At 38.8% G+C, this 19253-nt stretch overlaps 1 non-coding gene and 1 pseudogene across 1 annotated transcript; one reads left to right on the top strand and one right to left on the bottom strand.

Annotated features, from left to right (window-relative positions):
* The first annotated feature begins 11470 nt into the window (after positions 1–11470).
* On the top strand, positions 11471–11586 carry LOC145773089 (U6 spliceosomal RNA; annotated as a pseudogene).
* A 4607-nt stretch (positions 11587–16193) lies between these two features.
* On the bottom strand, positions 16194–16296 carry LOC145773054 (U6 spliceosomal RNA). The gene has a single exon (XR_014289472.1). It is a non-coding gene; the product is annotated as a U6 spliceosomal RNA (small nuclear RNA).
* Between the last annotated feature and the right edge of the window lie 2957 nt (positions 16297–19253).

Raw genomic sequence — 19253 nt, forward strand, 5'->3', positions numbered from 1 at the left:
AGGAAAAGAGACAATGGCACAGAGGACAAACTAATTCCTTTAACAATAGAGAGCGAGCAGATCCGAAAAGAAACTTACAGTGTGGACGCTGCGGGAAGAAGGGCCACACTGGAAAAGATTGCCGTTTCAAAGATTCCTTTTGCAACTACTGCAACAAGAAGGGACATATCGAACCGGCATGTTTTAAGAAGAAGCGAACTGCGCATGTTAAGGTGATTTGTAAAACTAAATTGCAAAAAGTAAAAACCAATAATAATGTGCCTCAGCTCCAACAATGTGTTTCTATTGATAGCATGATGTTTAGTTTTGAAGTTGACACTGGAGCTGGGGAAAATTTCATGTGTAAACGTCGTTGGCTGCAGCTTGGCAAGCCACCATTGCAACATTGCAGTTCGAAATTCGAGTCCGCTTCCGGACACAAATTGCCAATTATGGGCATTTTTCACCCGAATTCCGTTACGACAGAAGGCTCTAAAGTGAACTGTAACAATTTATCGTTTATTGTGACAAATGTAAATGATTTGAACTTACTTGGTAGAGATGCAATTTCTAAATTACAAATTTCTGTAGATGCTTTGATATCTCCTGCTGATACTAAAGTGTGTAATTTGATTGGTGTAAATCATGTTTTTGATAACCTTTCCGCAGACACATCTCTCCAAAATGCTTGTAAGCAATTATGCAATGAGTTCCCTGACCTTTTTAAACCAGAATTGGGGTGTTTGAAAGATTTTGAGCTTGATGTCAAATTTAAACCGAATGTCAAGCCCGTGTTTTGCAAGCCCAGACCGGTACCATTTGCCATACAGTCTGATTTAGCCCAAGCGTATGACGCTGGCATTGCCAAAGGAGTTTGGAAGCCAACCCAGTCTAATGATTGCGGTACTCCTGTGGTGCCTGTACGCAAGACAAAACTTCCAGGACAAAGCACAGCATCCCTCCGAGTTTGTGGAGATTATTCCGTCACCGCCAACTCTCAGCTGGAAACACATAGACAACCTCTTCCTTTGCCGGAAGAGCTCATGCACAAGCTGGGAGGTGGTTATGGGTTCACAAAGATCGACTTGGCTGATGCCTATAATCAAATACCACTGAGTCCAGAAAGCCAAAAGAAGCTTGCTCTGAGCACCCATCAAGGAGTCTTACTCCAGATGAGATTACCTTTTGGCATCAGCTCAGCTCCTGGCTATTTCCAAGAAATTATGGGTCAACTCACCTCTGATTTGAAAGGAGTAGCCGTTTACCTAGACGACATTTTGGTGAGTGGACACAACGCCGAGGAGCATCTGCAAAACTTGAGAGCTCTTATGCATCGCTTGCAAGAAAAGGGTTTAAGATGTCGTCTGGAAAAATGCGCCTTTGCTCAACCAAGCGTTGAGTACCTGGGTCACCGGCTATCCAAGACAGGCATTGCAAAGGGACATAAAGTGGACGCAGTTTTAAAGATGCCACCACCAAACGACGTGTCCAGCCTGAGGTCTTTTCTTGGTTCCGTGCAATTTTACAGTAAGTTTTTGCCAAACCTATCTTCCACGACAGAACCACTTCATAAGCTCACACGAAAAGGAGTAAAGTGGCAATGGGAAGCAGATCAGGAAGAAGCTTTTCAAACTCTAAAGAAGGTGCTCTGCGCAGATTCTGTACTGGCTCATTTCGATCCTTCTCTGCCTGTCGGCATATCATGCGATGCGTCAAGTGTTGGAATTGGAGCGGTACTACTCTTCCATCGTTTCCAAGATGGCCAAGAACGACCAATCGCCAATGTGTCAAAAACATTGACAGATACGCAAAGGCGTTATAGCCAGATACAAAAAGAAGCGCTAGCAATAATTTTTGGATTACAAAAGTTCCACCAATATCTTTACGGAAGAAAGTTTATTCTAATCACAGACCACAAACCACTACTGGCATTATTCGGACCAAACAAAGCCACACCAGCTTTAGCAGCCAACAGTTTGGCAAGATGGTCACTCATGTTGAGTCAATACGACTACTCAATTGAGTATAGGAAAACGCAAGAGCACGGCAACGCTGACGCACTCAGCAGGTTGCCTGCGGGAGAAGACGCCATCTTCGACGGAAGAGAAGAGAAGAGTAGTTCGTGAAGTACAGTGCGTTGTTATTGTGTTGTCTGACTTATCAGCGTTTCGTTCAATATACAAAAACCTATATCTTACCGAAGTATCTCCTGACTTAATAACGAGGCAGAAGTAAGAATACAACAGAAACCAAATGCGTTTATTGCAGAAGATTGATGTTTTATAATTATTTAATCTTCTAGACATGAAATAAACTCAAATGCAAAATCACTGTACACGCGGCGCTGGTTCGACTCTCGGGGTGTGCGCTTGAGCTAGGCACACCTCGAGAGTCGAACCATTTCCGTCAATTCATTCTCATCAAATAAAATGTCATTTTTTGCTGGAAATTTTAGGTGTTAAAATATTCTCAGAACCTTTCTGCAGCAAGTTTGAGGCCAGCTACTACTGTATTACCACTGTAGCGTGAAGTCTACCTGTTTATCATGCTTTGAATAGCACAGTTTTAAATAAACATGACATCACGTATTTCCGTACATTTAATTTGGCAATAGGCCTACACACTTTGTGCACTCGTGGATTGAGCACATACGCTGCACCTGAGTATGCAATAGCCTATCTGGTGGAGTGGTGGTAGACCGTAAGCAGGGGCGGATTTACCTATCTTCTTCTTCAACAGATTGATCATGTTTGATCAGCTGTGATCTCCCTTATGAACTGCCTCCATTTTGTTCTGTCCTTTGTTTTTATTAGTGTTTCCGGTATGCTTTTTATTCCTGTAATTTGCTTGATATTGTCAAAATATTTCATTTTTTGACGTCCTTTTGTTCGTTTGCCTTGCATCATCCCAGTCAACATTGAATTTTCCAACGAGTTGCTTCTTGCTATGTGTCCGAAATATCTCAATTTTCTGAGGTTAATGTTATTAATCAGACTCCATTTATCGTTTATTTGTTGGGAAACAAATTCATTTGTTTTTCTTTCCATCCAGCTGATGCGTAATAGTCTTCTGTGACACCACGTTACAAAACTTTTTAACTTTTTAATGTCACGTTTTTTGCATGTCCAAATTTCACATCCATATGTGGCAATTGGGAAAACGAGAGTTCGCAGCAATCTTAATTTTGTGTTTTTACCAATTGACCTCTGTTTCCACACCGTTGTAAGTGATGTCACAGCTGTTTTTGCCAAAGCAATTCGCCTTCTAATTTCCGTGCTATCATCATAAGTGTCAGTTATGACACTGCCAAGATAGCAGAAATTACTTACACTTTCAACAACATTACCACCAATGTATAAGTTTGGACAAATTATTTTTTATGTCTGCATGCAAAATTCCTTTTTATGCTATAGGCTACTTTAACTTGTAAATTTCCATTTTACTAACCTAAAACAATGCGTGATGTTTAGTCTCGGCAAGTAGACCTACTAACCGCTAATAACCGCTGATAACGGTACAAGAGACAATGGACATTATATAAAATACTAATAACCATAGTGGCGTACGCAGGATTTCTTGAAATGGGGGGGCATTGACAGTAGCGTAGCCAGAAATTTTAAAAGGGGGGATTTTGACGTCCGGCGGGCGAAGCCCGACGGCCTTTTTGCCTAAGACGACACCCAGCGGCGAGCCCCAGAAAATTTTGAAAAATTACTTTGAATTTGGTTCATTCTGAGAGCATTTTCAACAAAAATGTGGGTATGAATATTCCTGTATAATGGTGCTGTCCGGTGGCATAGCAAAAGAATAAGATCAAGTTTTCTTCGGCATTTTTTGGAAATAAAGCTAAGTCTTTATGGTTTCTTGCTGCTAAATTCCAGGCTGAGATATTTGAATGTTTGGTATTGGCAAAACTCACTCTTTTAATGCAGTTTCGTGTAAAATTAGGCAAACTTTGTTTCAGAGACATAAACAGACTGAAAGCATCGTTCTTAATAATTATCGTGGCGTTACACGCGTGCCAAAGGGGGATTGAAACGCCCAAACCCCTCCTTAGTTGCGCCACTGGATATACTGCAATATAGCCTACCTCAAGTCCCACATTTTTGACATGTCTGGTCTGAAGCCATGGCTAGCGAAATTCTGCGTATTTTTTTTACCAAATTGAAAAACCATTTTGTACAAATTCACTTCCTGATTTTCCAACAGTCTGTTAGTTTAATAGGCTATGCCTCATGACTTTGACTAGCCTAAAGTATGTTAATTGATAGAAAAATTATCAAATACTGCACTAAAACGCTGTGAAAACGTTTTTCCATGCTTAGAAAATACAGATGTCAAAACATAGTTAGGCTAGATATATACCAAACACAGAGGTGGTCACATGCGTAGCCTATGACACTGCGAGCATTGAGGCTAATAAAAAGCTAATAGATTTAGAATAGGCTAAATATTAAATATACTGTGACGGCCGCCGGGCATAGTTCAACTGCAATAAATGCTTCACCGGTGTTAAATGATTTTCTATTCTTAATATTTCTTCTTCCTATCCACGAAGATTTCATCAGGAGAATGCACAATATCAAATAATTAAGTTTAAAACACAGAATTAGCAAACAATGCAAAAATGCAGTATTTTTTGTTTGTCGTAAGCATCCAGGCTTAGGCCTACACCCGGTGGTTGAAGATTTAGATTAAGTGGACGGGAAAGCAAAAAAGCCAATCTTCGTGTCCATCTTAGACATGCCTTTAAGTGTAGCCTACTGCCAGAGACACAGTCGCATGATCTTGAGCGGTGTCGAACCGGCGCCCTTTCGATTGCCCTTCCAGGGCTCTCACCACTCGGCTATGCAGCCGACAAAGCGTTTATTTGACCTAAAAAAAAGCTTTAGGCCTACTTGTAGTAAAAATTATCAATTAAAGCACAAAACCCAGCCAACTAAATCTGTTGCTTTTTACATCGATTCAACGTTGGATGGAAAAAAGTACTATCTTGCTCGAGGGGACGCAGGTCTTATAAAGATAATAAGCAACGCCATATCCTTAGAAATAAAAAAAAAGAGAAAAGAATTTTACTAGGCTACAAGTGAAACGTATTTTAACGTCTAATAATTAATAAACGTAGGAAAATGCTGGCTTTAGTTGCATTGTTTCGTCATACTGCATTTTTTGGATCTTAATACGTAATATAATTGTTGTAATCGCTGCTGTTACTCCAAAATGTCAGCATTGTCTCGGGCAGGCCCGTAGCCAGCCGGGGGCCAGGGGGCCTCGCCCCCCCCCCACCTGAAAAAATGTTGCCCCCTCTGGCAAAATCCCAACATTCTCGAGCAACAGCTACAATTATAATGATTCCATTTTTTCGGCCCCCCCTAAAAAAAAGTTGGTCCCTGGTTTCGGGTTTTTCTACCATGAGGTAAAAAAGATGATGAAATATTACAGAACTAAAATAACCAAGCAAGAGCCAATCTGCTGTAGCCTACTGCCGGTAACAATTGTCACGTAACAGGCAGCAGACAAAGTATATGATTAGAATCACAAAATCATAATAATAGCAGCAGCAAGAAGTGTTCTATATGTAGCCGACCCCTGCAACACTGCTTTATTATTTTATTACGGTTGAATGCCTTCCACGTGTATTCATTGAACTTGAGGTCACCTGACCAGCAGTTTGTCGCATGCAGTGCTTCCACTTTGAAGGATTTTATCCCGAAATCGGGATTTTTCAACGCTTCGAAGGATAAAAAAAGGAAATGAAGATCGGAAGGATTTTTTAAGGATTTTTAACAATTTTAGGACGAAATTTTGTCTTAAAAAGGGAATTGTTGTTTTTAGCAATTTTAAAGAAAATTTTATTAATATTCCCTTTTGAAAGTTCTAAAAACGACTGGAATAACGATGATCAGCTGGTTTCCGTCATCACTCACCATCCGGAACCCCCTCTCAGCTCTCACCATCTATCTATGCTCACACTCTCTTTCCCATTCTCGCCTTTCTGTCGCTTGATTTCTCTTCTCGCCATTTTGGGAATAGGACGTGAGTGAGTTAGTTTTCAATTCTTTTAGTTAAAATTAGGTAATCCGTTGATTTACAGTTGAACTTGACCTATAGTGTACACAGTTAGACTGAGTCAGTATCATGAATAGGCCGTATCCTGAAGTTTTTCATCAGTTTCCGATGATTGTGAAGACGTTACTGACAAGGAGAAAAAAGAGATAGCCTAGCCTATAGTGTTAAGTTAGCGCATCAAGGAAAACCGAACTAAACACAAAAATAAATTTGTTAATGGATGGATAATTCTTTACTGGACATTTACCATCTGTACATTTTCGGTGTTAGGGATAGGTTAGGAGTCCGGGTAGGAAAGGTGAGAGTGGCAATTGGTAAATGATGTCCAGGACTCCAGGTGGTAAATGTCCCAGAACCGACTAGCTGACAAGCAGTTTTTTGGCTGGACAGTGAACAAAGGAAGTAAACCATGTTATTGTAAAATATGTGCTGCTTTTGTGCAGCCTACTGTTCTAATAAAACAACGTTGCTTCGACATACCGGTGCTACTGAAAAAAAATCGAGATTAAAATAGCTTTAATTGAGGTTATAATAACTTTAAAGTTGTAGGCTATTAGCACCTTTTTTTAACTTAAATAACGTCAAAAATAACCTTGCCTATGAAGGAAATTTTGAAGGATTTTTGACTGAGAAAAAAAGGGATTTTTCAGGACAAAACAGGAAACTGAAGAGGATTTATCAATTGTCAGAAGTGGAAGCTCTGGTCTCATGTAAGTAAATGACTGTGCGAACGGCTTCGTGCTAATAAAAGTTATATATGCACAGATATTGCAAGAAGAACAAATTTAAAACAGAAGAAAACGATTTTACCCCACCCCCTCCTTGCAACTTGAGTTGACTTCAGTTTTGGATCCAAATGTAAAAAAAAATAATGATAAAAATAATACGGTATGTAATAAGATAAGAAAAATTAAAAAGATGATGCCTAAAACATTGGAGGGGCAGCTGCCCCCCTTGCCCTCCTCCTGCCGGCGCCACTGATTACAGGCCTCTTCACTCTATTCTTAGGCTGTAGGCTTACAACTGTTTTTGTTTTATGTAACTTGTATAAACTTTTCACTTAATTTTACAGCTTCATTTGACAGAGTTTTACTACGGTAGCCTATTGATAAAGGCTGAAAGTAGGCTACTCCCAGAATGACCAATTTTAAGGAAGGCTAGGCTATATTTTTTTTTTAATTTCTGGATCGGGCCTCCAGACTTCCCTCTGGCTGTGTCATCTTCGAAGGCATGTCTTTGGATTTCGCCCGACAGACTCACTGCTTTGGGCAATCATCTAGGGCTAGGCTACTTAGCCTAGACTACTGTACGCTAGCGATGTTTGGCCTACCGAACCAGCGTTGTTTGACCTTGCGGTTTCTTTGTGACAAAAAATTGTGTTGATTGAGCATTCATCATAACTCACCGGGACAGCTTGTGCTCACAGCAATAGCTTGCTTAATGTTAATCGTAGCTAGCTGTGTTGGTGGTAGCTTTGAAATGATTGCGTGAGCAAGGTGATCAGTATTTTGTGGTTTAGCTAACCGCTGTGTAGAAGCAGCCTACTTGTAGAGGCTTTTGACGCAGGGCCGGTTACCGAGATTGACAGAGTGAAGTTTTCGATTGTTGAAGTGTTATTGCCGGGTAATTATTCCATCCATTAGGTGCCTCTGAATGGAGAGCAGTCCTTAGAATACGCATTGACAGCACGACGAAGCACTGTAGAATACTGGATACACATTTGGGGCGTGATTTTTTTATGGACTATCTATCATGCTTACGATCACTGATTAAGTCTTAAGATGTTAAATTATATGGACGAAAAAGAAGTAAGCTAAAGTTCTTGTCCACTTTCAAGCATGTTTTTTAATGTCAAAAACTCAGTTCAGCTTATTTATCTACTTGGCGAGATAACAATTAGGCCTATTATACAAACACAAACGGCAAATAATTCGCATAACAAGGAGCACACCAACGGATAGTTGCTTTCTATAAAGAACCAATCTTCTTTCCTTTGTCTTGTCGGCACTGTTATGACGCAGCCGACAAAACGGGGAGAAAATGAATAATCGAAAGTGTTGTGGAAAAAGTGAAGGTTAAATAACCAAGCGCATTTAATAAAAAAAATATAGAGGCCAAATGAAGAAATTAAAATAATATTCAGCACATGTTTAAAAAGGCAAGCTATTGTCATCTTTAGTGCTATTTCATTGAAAAGTAAGCTAGCTTATATATTAATTCAGTTTTTTAAATGGTGAGTCCCATAATAACTTGAATTCAAGCTTAGTATGAGAATCTTCTGCATTAGCGATAGAAAAGTTGCTGGTTATTTTTTCTTGGCGCCCTTTCTTCAGAAACTACGCGCACTCAATTTATTACATCCGAAGTAGAGTTGAACTGTGAGCAGGATCCCATGATTTGAATGCGAATCATGATTAGAAACTGATCTCAATTAATGGCAATAAATTATATTAAAAATATATACAGTAGGTTTATAGACTAAATTAAATATTAAAAGCATAGATGTAGCCTACAGTAGAATATTTAATTTATCAATAAATTCAATTTATTGCCCAATAAACCTATAGTTTACTGTAGGGGTCACCAACCATTTTTGCATGAGGGCCACTTTGGCACTAAGGAGAGCTGTGGCGGGCCGCACTAATAAAATTTTAGGTAGGTTGACTCTTATGCTAGAAAAAAACGCATTTCGTACCTAGTATCCAGCGTTACATATTGTTCATATCTATGTTAGAATACCGCAGCAACAAAATTAATCGAACAACGCTACTGCCAGGCCAAGCTCCTTTTACAACACTTTTGACTTCTTTAACAATGCCTAATAAATGAGGCCACTTGCTTTGCGCACTTATAGCGAGGCGAGCGGTTTCGTCAGAATATTCATCGCCAAGCAAGAGTGGTGTTGTCACTTCGCTTCACAAATGATATCTTGCAATTAACAATTTCAATAAACAAGGAAATGTTTGACACATCGCAATACAGGCAACAATAGTGACCTGCAAACATATCAGCGAAAAATAGGCTCCAATAACAGGGAGAAAGAAACCAGGCACCATGAAACAAACGCTTGTGGAAATCACCAATCGTAATCGTAATTCATGGACAGTCTTCCCTCTAAAAAGCAATGAGTTGGTTTTTCATCCTTTTTGTGAGAGTCTATAAAACCGTCTTTCTTTTATTATAGACAACTGTCACTCGCGGACCGCGGTGCTTATCAGCGTGGCAAGAACTAATTGTTGATTAACAACATTTTGCAGTAGTTGCTTCGACAGTACATATTAGGGTGTTTTTAATTTTCTCATATCGTAAGTTTGATTTGTACAGGGCACCAGGTTGTTACAATTGGTAAGAAAACAATGTCTTTCAAATTTCAAGAAATTATTTCAACATTTACAACTTGCGCAAGGAGGTTGAAAAATTCGCAAAATTAATAAAACAAGCAACTTTACAACACGCAACCAAATAACCAGCTTTATTCAGTACTTTTAATATGCACGCATTTCAGGCACGTTTATAGGATAACAAAGCAAATATAGCAACAAAGCAACTATCCCTCTAACAACCTTTACACCGTGTTTCACCCATAACCGAGATGATCAGAAGCAGTGGCGTATTTAGAAAGCTTATTGGGGGGGGGAGGGAGGGCAATACATTGTGTCAGTCAGCCGTGTAGCGGTCCAGAATCGCCAAAAATACCGTCATATGATATTTGAACGGCCCCATACTTTAAATCAAGAGCGATTCCGCAGAAGTAAGTTACTGTTCCAATCAATGAACCAACAAAAGATATCAAACACTCCAAAACATAAACAATAATGGAACATAAACAATAAGTTAGTCCTTCCGACCTCGAATACTTTTGAATATTCTCGATGATTCGCAATGACAGCCATCGCATTAAACTTAGAGTTTGCGCTTGGCAAATATGGCAATGACTGCATCATACTCGAGTACAATATCCTTGTTTAAATACATCTGAACTAGACCATCCAAACATGGCTTTTAATTATTTTTGGCTACGGGAAATTTTCTTCGATGATGCTCCACTACCTGCAAAACGTACTGTTTCTGCTCCTCATCTCTGGTCAATGTCGAATTGAACTCTGTCATAAGCGCCACTCCTCGTTCTGCCAAATCGTTTGTCACCCTTAGGGCAGAAACTGTTTTCTTTGCACTTTGGTACGCCTCATTTATCAGCCCAGTATTTAGGATCAAGGGTTAAGAAGCTTTTGTCTAGACCAAGTATTGTGAATAATCGTTCAGTTGCAGTAGCGCAGAAATCAGACAGTTTTTCTCTCAGCAATATCGGTAGGTACCACGGCCCGGCTTGGCGGATCTTCGGATCCATGACTGTTTGCCATACTGCGAACCATTTCCCTCTTATCAATGTCAGTGACTCTGCTGTCAAACAGTGCAAAGGCAATGAGACCTTCCGACAAATACCACAGGTGTCTGAAGTAAGCCTTGAAGGCTAATTGAGATACTTCTCCATCAGCATACGTTGTTAAGTTCTTCATAAAATTCGAGTCGTTGAGAGGTGCCTGTATGGCTGAATCACAGCTGTACCAGTGGCCTATGTAAACACTCACAATAAATAAGCACATGCGTAGCAATTGACTGGACGTTTTGGGCTGCGTCTGTCTTCGGCCAGCGGTACGAAGGTCCAGTTGGAATTGCTTCCTGAACAGCCATATTTTAAGGGAATATATCGCTCGTGCCATCCATCTGGCTCGATGAAGTGCACCAGGGTGACGGAATTTAACTCTTCGGCACTCCTCCGAGAAATATGATACTGAGTTCTAATAATTCAGCGTAATCGTCCCGAGGATGATTGAGATCTAGCTTGTCGCCCCTAACTTCAGGATTTCTGCGCGGACAGGTTGTAACTGATCAGAAACAGCAGGATCGTCCAGAGATGTGCTGAAGTTTGCTTGATCTATATTTGGCCAGAAGTCGCGGAACCGAGCGAATAAGGCGATGACTGGGGACTTAGAAACAGCATCTACCAGAGAGAAATGTTTTTCAAGGACAATCTCCAAGGAAATGACCTGAACTGCTACCTACCAGCCAAATTTTATCTTTAGACCTTGTCACAGCCATTGTACAACCGCAAATTGTTAGTAAACTGAAATAAATGCAACAGCACAACAGACATGACAGTGTAATTTTTGTAGTTTTACGAGGTGTTGCAATTGTGACGCAACAATGCTTTATTTGTTCTGTGAAGTAACTTAGCCTACCAGTACCGGTAATTGCTTATATTCCGCTGCTAGATTATAGGCTAAACAACCTAAACTTTAGCTTCCTTGCGCAAGTAGTAAATGTCGACGGATTTCAACAAAAATTTGCCAAAAGGATTTTTTTACTGAAAAGAAATGAACACCACCCTGTACATTAATATTAACAATGGTTAGAATTTTGCGTATTACGCTAAAAACACCCTAGTACATATACTAAAATTGGAACGATACAGAGAAGATTAGCATATGGTCCCTGTGCAAGGATGACTCGCAAAATCGTAAAGCGTTCCATATTTCTTTAAAAAAAAAAACATTTTGCAGTACTAAGATAAGGACAGTCCCTATACTAAGCTAAATATTTTTATAATACAATCAGAAAAAGTCTTTAAATTTTAATTATAATATTTTGCCAATTTATTACAAATTGAGTTGGCACACCGACCTATTTTGCCAACAAAAACTTGCATAAAGAGAACACTGCTCGTGAAACACAATAACGGTGAAACGTATACTAGTGTTTACATGACATTTGCAAACTTAAAATAAGCAACCCTATGCTCACAGAAATTCAAAAACAGACGTTTTAATCAACCACTGGGACAGTGTGGCTAGACATCGCATTGGAATAACTTTAAGCAACCCCCACCTAGAGCTATAATAATCTGATTGGTCGGTCGGTGGAATCGTATGCAAAGCGAAAATAATATGTTTCCTAGAAAGTATTTTTTGTCTTCATGCTCTTTAACTTCTCAAGAAAAGTATTTTTGGTTATACTTGTACGCTGATACCTTCCGCGGGCCGCAGCGATACAGCGTGGAGGGCCGCATGCGGCCCGCCATTTGGTGACCCCTGGTTTACTGCATTGAAGAAGAATCTGATGATGAAGACAGTATAGTTTTCGAAACGTTTGTTTGCTGAACATGAGTTTGGTATCTGCATTTTGGGCTCTTTATTTTTTGATTAGATTAACCAGGCGTTCCAACCATTTTGCTCCTAAAATGTTAACGAGTTTTCGAAATCTTTACCAAGCAAGAATTGACTTTCTACATTTTAGACTTTTCATTTTTTAATCAAGTTGATCAGATGTTCCAAATAATTAATTTTTCTCGTAAGATCAGGTAGCCTATGTTTGTGGACAAACTAAGCCTTTTGGAAAAAGTAAGCATGTCGAAATGTGAATGTGTCTTGCGGCCTGCTTTAATTTTAAATTCTAAAAGAAAAAACAAATTTTTCGATCTTCTTTACCAAGTTTTATTTTTTAAACAAAATAAAAACTTAATTTCTTAAAAAGATGCATTATATAACGACGCCGAATTTCCAATTGCTTATGCCTAACTATCGAATGATTTTACATTTGGAAATTACTTCTGTACCTCTGATACTTGCACTGTTTCTTATTTGTTCTTTTGGAGCGAGAATGGTTCACTGTTGAAAACAGTTTGAAAGCGTTCTCACTCTAATGACGAAAGGTAAGTTTCATATGACCGTACTGCAGCCTATCTATCAATGAGTTAGTCACAAAACAATTTTATTTCTTTAAATTCACAATTTCTTTAAATTCACAATTTTCTCAAAGTGAAACTTTTTCTTCGTGGCTTTGAAATTGTTTCAGGTACCAAAAAACTCTTAACTACAGTAGTAGGCCTACGTAGCCTATATATAAGATATAACAGCGTGACTTAATCAATTTGTTTGTCAAAACGATTGAAGTATTTCAATATTTACTTCCCATATTTCTGGTTGAAGTTTGTCTACAAATTTGCAGGGTGGTGAGTAACGATCCAATCTTTATCTGGAAACTTCCAATGTGTTCCATAATTTGCTTGAAGATACTTTTCAGGTTTACAAGGAACTCTTACTTTCATTTCTAAAAATTCAGTCCAACAAAGTGTAAACTTTGGGTACTTGAATTTGTATTTTCGGAGTTCTTTAGCCTGTTTGTTTGCACGATCAGGTTTGATAAGTCCACCGTACCAAAAATGATCAACTTCTTCAAAAACAAAAAATATATCCAATTCAATATTTTCTATTCCGAAAAAATTAAACTGAAGAATACTGTCATTGATCTTTTTCAAAGGATATTCTGCATCAAATCCAACTTTATGCATTTCTTTAAGTATTTTCGCATCATAGTCAGAAGAAAATACCTCTAAATCAACATCACTTGTGTATGGGATGACGTCACACTGTCGATACCAGCCTAACAACGTCCCACTACTCAACCAAAATGGCATCTGCAACTTGTCCAAAACAGCTTTTGCTCTTTGAATCATTTTCTTCGTTTTCATTTTGAACTCTTTTTCTTCAGGTGACAAATGAAGTTCATACTTTTGTTTATACTTTCTTGCTTGTTCGTAATCACATTCTATAAAATGGTTGTTTTCAAATTTCTTTGAAACTGTTAGAGTGTCATGAAAGCTAGGTTTATTGCCAAAGAAGACGACAATAATTGATGTGATGAGGACAAAGATCAGTCCAGCAACAAAAAGTTTTTGTCTATTTCGCCTTGGAATTATTTTCATTGTTAATGAAGGAAAATTTCTGAAACTGCTGTGAAAGGTTAAAAACTATTTAACGTAATCCAGTAAAAAGCATTGCAACAGTGGCTGTGAAAATTTTCGCTACGATAAACAACACCAGCAATGACTTAAAATTGTGAGAGCCGAGTAATCAAACTCGTTGCCTGGTTGACCACACAGCAGCTGCATAGTAGCCTACAGTCCGGGCCGAGACCGGTCAACATCAGGGGCAAATTAACGTTTAGTGGTCTTCGGTTATGCGGCAGTTAGGGGCCATGTTATTTTGTATTTTATATCGTTTAATATGAAAATGAAATCATCAAGAGAAAAAGTTTTAGCCTTAATCTGACTCCGTAGTGAGGCTGTGTGTAGGCTACTAGTTTCGCTATAAGCTATTCCGATTTGAGAGCCAAAAAGAATGTGCAGCCATCCTAATTTTGCATTCTCTAAAATTTACTCAAATTTGTTTACCGGAACCTTGGATTATTAAGGAACGTTATAAAATTTTATGGCCCTTATAAATTGGGGTGTAGCTTTCGTACCAACTTTTTGCTCTTATGATGTTATATATATGTTTTTGCTACGTTTGAAGTAGGAGACTATTAAAAAGCATGCCAATATATTGAATTGGTTGAAACAATTTATAGGCGTATCAAGTCAAGTCTAACGAAAAAAAAGCTGATTGGGAGAGGGTTATGGTTTAAAATCAGGCTATGAAGTCGCTCCAAACAATTATGCGACTTCGACTACACGGTTTTGCTTGAAATTCTTAAAGCGTTTCCATCTGGTTTCCTTTAAATACGAGCAATCTCATTTTTCTTATATAGCCTAACAAAAATAAAACATAAACATCTTCTTTCATTTGGGCTATCTACCTCAGGGTGAAATGCAGGCAAGTTATTCAATTTCAATGGTTTCCTAATTATCTTTTCAGCCTATTGCAGTAGTTGTTCTTTTCAACAACAAATAGCCTAACTGTATAACTAACAGTGACACATGAGGCTAGTATGCAGACTATAACCTACACTGTACTACGCCCTACAGTAACTGCAACTACGATATCTGCTTGCATTTTAAAACTAGCTTACTACATATTAACTCAGGATATTACAGTCTACGGATTTCCTGATTGAAAAACATGTTGCTACAGCTTCTAATATTCCGAAGACTTTGGCACTTTGTAGTCTCATACACATTCATCACAAGCAAAGCTTGTAAGAATTTGCACAAGTCCATCACACTCGGAATTTAAATAGAACAGCAATTTTCATAGCTAGGTGTGGCAAAACATCGTCAGGCTCAGGCATGACGACTTAAAGAAATAATGAACCAATTTATTAAACTGTCTAATCACTGTATGCTGACAACGCTTCAATTGAAACTAATTGAAAATGCAAAATGCACTTGCTCATAACCAAGCTCGTCGTCGTTTAATGACCGATAGATATGTTCAATCCGCTCACTTGTTTGTTAACTTATTTCATCTTACTATGAATGGTGAGTAGGCCTAGCCACGAAATGTTATTCTTATTAATTATTGAAGTCCAGGATTCATAGCATCTTTTCACAAATTTGGGACTAGGTGGGCAAATTTAAAAACAAGGCCACTTTTAGCGCGAGAGTTATGTTAAAAAGGGTACTTTTCGCGCGTAAATGATGGGAAAAAGAGCGTAAAACATAACCTTAAAAATGTACTTTTCAGGCAAACTGTGGATAAAAAAGCATACCTAGACTAAACTTTTGCGACCCATAATTGATTCATAGCCTATATTCATCCCAGCCCACAATATTTTATAAATAATAATGTAATAAAATTTAATCTAGCATCATTTAGGCCAGGGGTCACCAAATGGCGGCCCGCGGGCCGCATGCGGCCCGCCACGCTGTATCGCTGCGGCCCGCGAAAGGCATCAGCGTACAAGTATAACCAAAAATACTTTTCTTGAGGAGTTAAACAGCATGAAGGCAAAAATACTTTCCGAGAAGCATATTTTCGCTTTGCATACGATTCCACCGACCGACCAATCAGATTATAGTTCTAGGTGGGGGTTGCTTAAAGTTATTCCAATGCGATGTCCAGCCACACTGTCCCAGTGGTTGATTAAAACGTCTGTTTTCGAATTTCTAAATTGTCTGTGAGCATAGGGTTGCTTATTTTAACTTTGCAAATGTCATGTAAACACTAGTGTGAGCTTCACCGTTATTGTGTTTCACGAGCAGTGTTCTCTTTATGCAAGTTTTTGTTGGCAAAATAGGTCGGTGTGCCAACTCAATTTATAATAAATTGGCAAAACATTATATATAAATTTAAAGACTTTTTCGGATTGTAGGCTATTATGAAAATATTTAGCTTAGTAGGCTAGGCCTACTGCAAATTCTTTTTTTTTTAAATATGGAACGCTTTACGATTTTGCGTGTCATCCTTGCGCAGGGCCCATGCTAATCTTCTCTGTATCGTTCCAATTTTAGTATATCTACTGCCGAAGCAAGTACTGCAAAATGTTGTTAATCAACAAATTCTTGCCACGCTGATAAGAACCGCAAGTGACAGTTGTCTAATAATTATTAATCAAAGAAAGACGGTTTTATAGACTCTCACAAAAAGGATGAAAAACCAACTCATTGCTTTTTTAGAGGGAACACTGTTCATGAATTACGATAGAATTACGATTTTTCGGTGATTTCCACAAGCGTTTGTTTTATGGTGCCTGGTTTCTTTTTCCCTGTTATTGGAGCCTATTTTTCGCTGATATGCTTGCAGGTCACTATTGTTGCCTGTATTACGATGTGTCAAACATTTCCTTGTTTACTGAAATTGTTAATTGCAAGATATCTTTTGTGAAGCGAAGTGCCAACACCACTCTTGCTTGGCGATGAATATTCTGATGAAACCGCTCGCCTCGCTATAAGTGCGCAAAACAAGTGGCCTCGTTTATTAGGCATTGTTAAAAAAGTCAAAAGTGTTGTTAAAGGAGCTTGGCCTGGCAGTAGCGTTGTTCGATTAATTTTGTTGCTGCGGTATTCTAACATCAATATGAACAACATGTAACGCTAGATACTGGGTACGAAATGCGTTCTTTTCTAGCATAAGAGTCAACCTACCTAACATTTTATTAGTGCGGCCCGCCACAGCTCTCCGTAGTGCCAAAGTGGCCCGCATGCAAAAAAGGTTGGTGACCCCTGATTTAGGCCTAGTTGCAGAGGTCTCTGTACTAAAGTAAAAAGAAACAACTATAACTATGATAATAGCCTATCTATATCAAACACAACTGCGAAGATATTATAATGAGTTGAATCTTTGCAAAATTAGATGATTCTAAAGAACTGGTATTTTATGTTGATGAACATCAGGAAACAAACTTCGGTAATTCAGACATTTAGAATCTCACACAAAATTTGAGCTAGCCTACTCACAGCACAAATTGATATAATTAATCTGCTTAAATAGAACATTAAGGATACCGCATTATAAGTAAGGTCAAAGGTAGGCTCATAAGTTCTAAATGTAGGCGCTGAAGCTTTCCATTTAGCTGTTCATTCTTTAACTTGGATCTAACTTAAACAAAAATTAAGTCTTAAAAATTGCCCACCTAGTTTCAAACTAGGGGGGAAAGAAAGGGCTAGGAGGGCAAGCAAAGGGACTAGGCGGGCAATTGCCCACCTAGTTTATATGTGAAAAGATGCTATGCCAGGATTCTAAACAAAAGTAGCCTATATGTTTTGTGGGCACTTTCCTTGTTTAGGCTACTCATTTCTTGGTTCAGTGTTGCTACGGATTTTCTGCATAAACATTTTGAACACAAATCACTGGAAATCACCAAACATGGTGATTGAGATTGACCGACTGCAATGGAACCTCCAACTAAGCAAGCGTGTAGAGGCCTACGTTAACTATAGCGCATCAAGGGCAAAGTTTCCACTCACAGAGTCACAGTATCATAACAATAGTCATGGAAATACCAGTAACTACGTCTTGGGCATTGGAAACAGGTGTCTGGATTTCGCACCCATGGACAACCTTCCATTGTTGGCGTTTACTCAGCCAATCTACTCTACGATGCCGCTCTGTCTCTTGATAGACATTTAAAGAGACAAAACAATAAGCTACCACTCGATGGTCTTTCTGATGTAGGCTACTTTAATTGTCAGAGTGCAAGAAATCTTTTGCATCAGTCTGCTAAAATTTTGCCTGATGTAACTGATAAGTAACATACTACTGTGGCCGGTCGAGCGGACGCAAATGAAAAGCAGAATGGAGACTGAGCACAACCAGACCCCATTGCGTACTCAAGAAAGCCTATTCACCAACATGTCTTTGCCGAAATAGACGTTGGTACTTTTCAACCGTCACCAAACGAATGTGGAGCTATCCCCTCTATCACTATTCAGAGACTTCATAAAAAAAGATGTAGACCTACAACAAAAGTTTTTGGTTAGCGTCAGGGCCGGATTTAGCTGATGGGGGGGCCCGGGGCACTTTTAGATCGGGGGGCCCCAGTGCAAAAACCACCTCTACGTCTTCAGTAGCATTAATCCACCACAGCACAGCATTTTGCAGAAACTTCAAAGGCTGAAAGAAAAAAATAACACAAAATCACATTTTTTCCACGTAGGGGTGCCTTTTAAACGTCGGGGGGCCCGGGCCATCTGCACCCTCTGCCCCCCCCCTAAATCCGGGCCTGGTTAGCGTTGTATTCTGTATAGTGTATGTATAGGTCTATACTTCATTCATCACCAATGGTAAGCAAGGTTGACTTGTAAAAAATGTGTAATTGGCGTAGCCTCTCTTTTAAAACCAATTTTTAGGATGTTTGTTGGAAATTTTGTTTGCGTGAATGCAGCAGCGTAGTGATTGGGTTTTGGTAGGAGTTGTTATAATTTTTTGCTTGAACGCAAATAAGTTACAGTGTTGGAGCTAGTGCGAGTAGAAAAATAGTTAAAAGCTCAAAACATTCACAGAACATTTGTGCATAATGTAGCAGAAAGCTTTTAAGTGATACGTTTATAGGCTATTTGATTGGAAAATGAGAAAATTCAAAAGGTCGTGCTGATGTGTAATACGGGCTACGTGGTTTTGTGTTGTTGCTATGGGCAAGTAGGCCTATTGCACCACTGGCAGTGAGACTATATCTATAGCAAAGTTCAATAAAAATATAAAAACCAGGACCAAGAATAGGCACATGAGATATATGGTGATCTAACTCAAAAGCAAAGTTATATCTCTGCTACAATAGGGAATAACTTTTTTTTTGCTATTTGTGCATCAACTTTTATACTGCGTGATGTGTTTTTGATTTTTTGTTTTGATTAACATCTTTCAATTACTAAATTATTCTTATACTTTAGAACTAGATAGTATTACTTGAATCAACATTAGACAAGAAACAGTTGATTTTCTTCTAACAGATTCGGCGGTCCATATTACGCAGTGGGTAGCCTATACTAC

This window comes from Aplidium turbinatum, chromosome 6 (assembly GCF_918807975.1).
Source record: "Aplidium turbinatum chromosome 6, kaAplTurb1.1, whole genome shotgun sequence".
Lineage (NCBI taxonomy): Eukaryota > Metazoa > Chordata > Ascidiacea > Aplousobranchia > Polyclinidae > Aplidium > Aplidium turbinatum.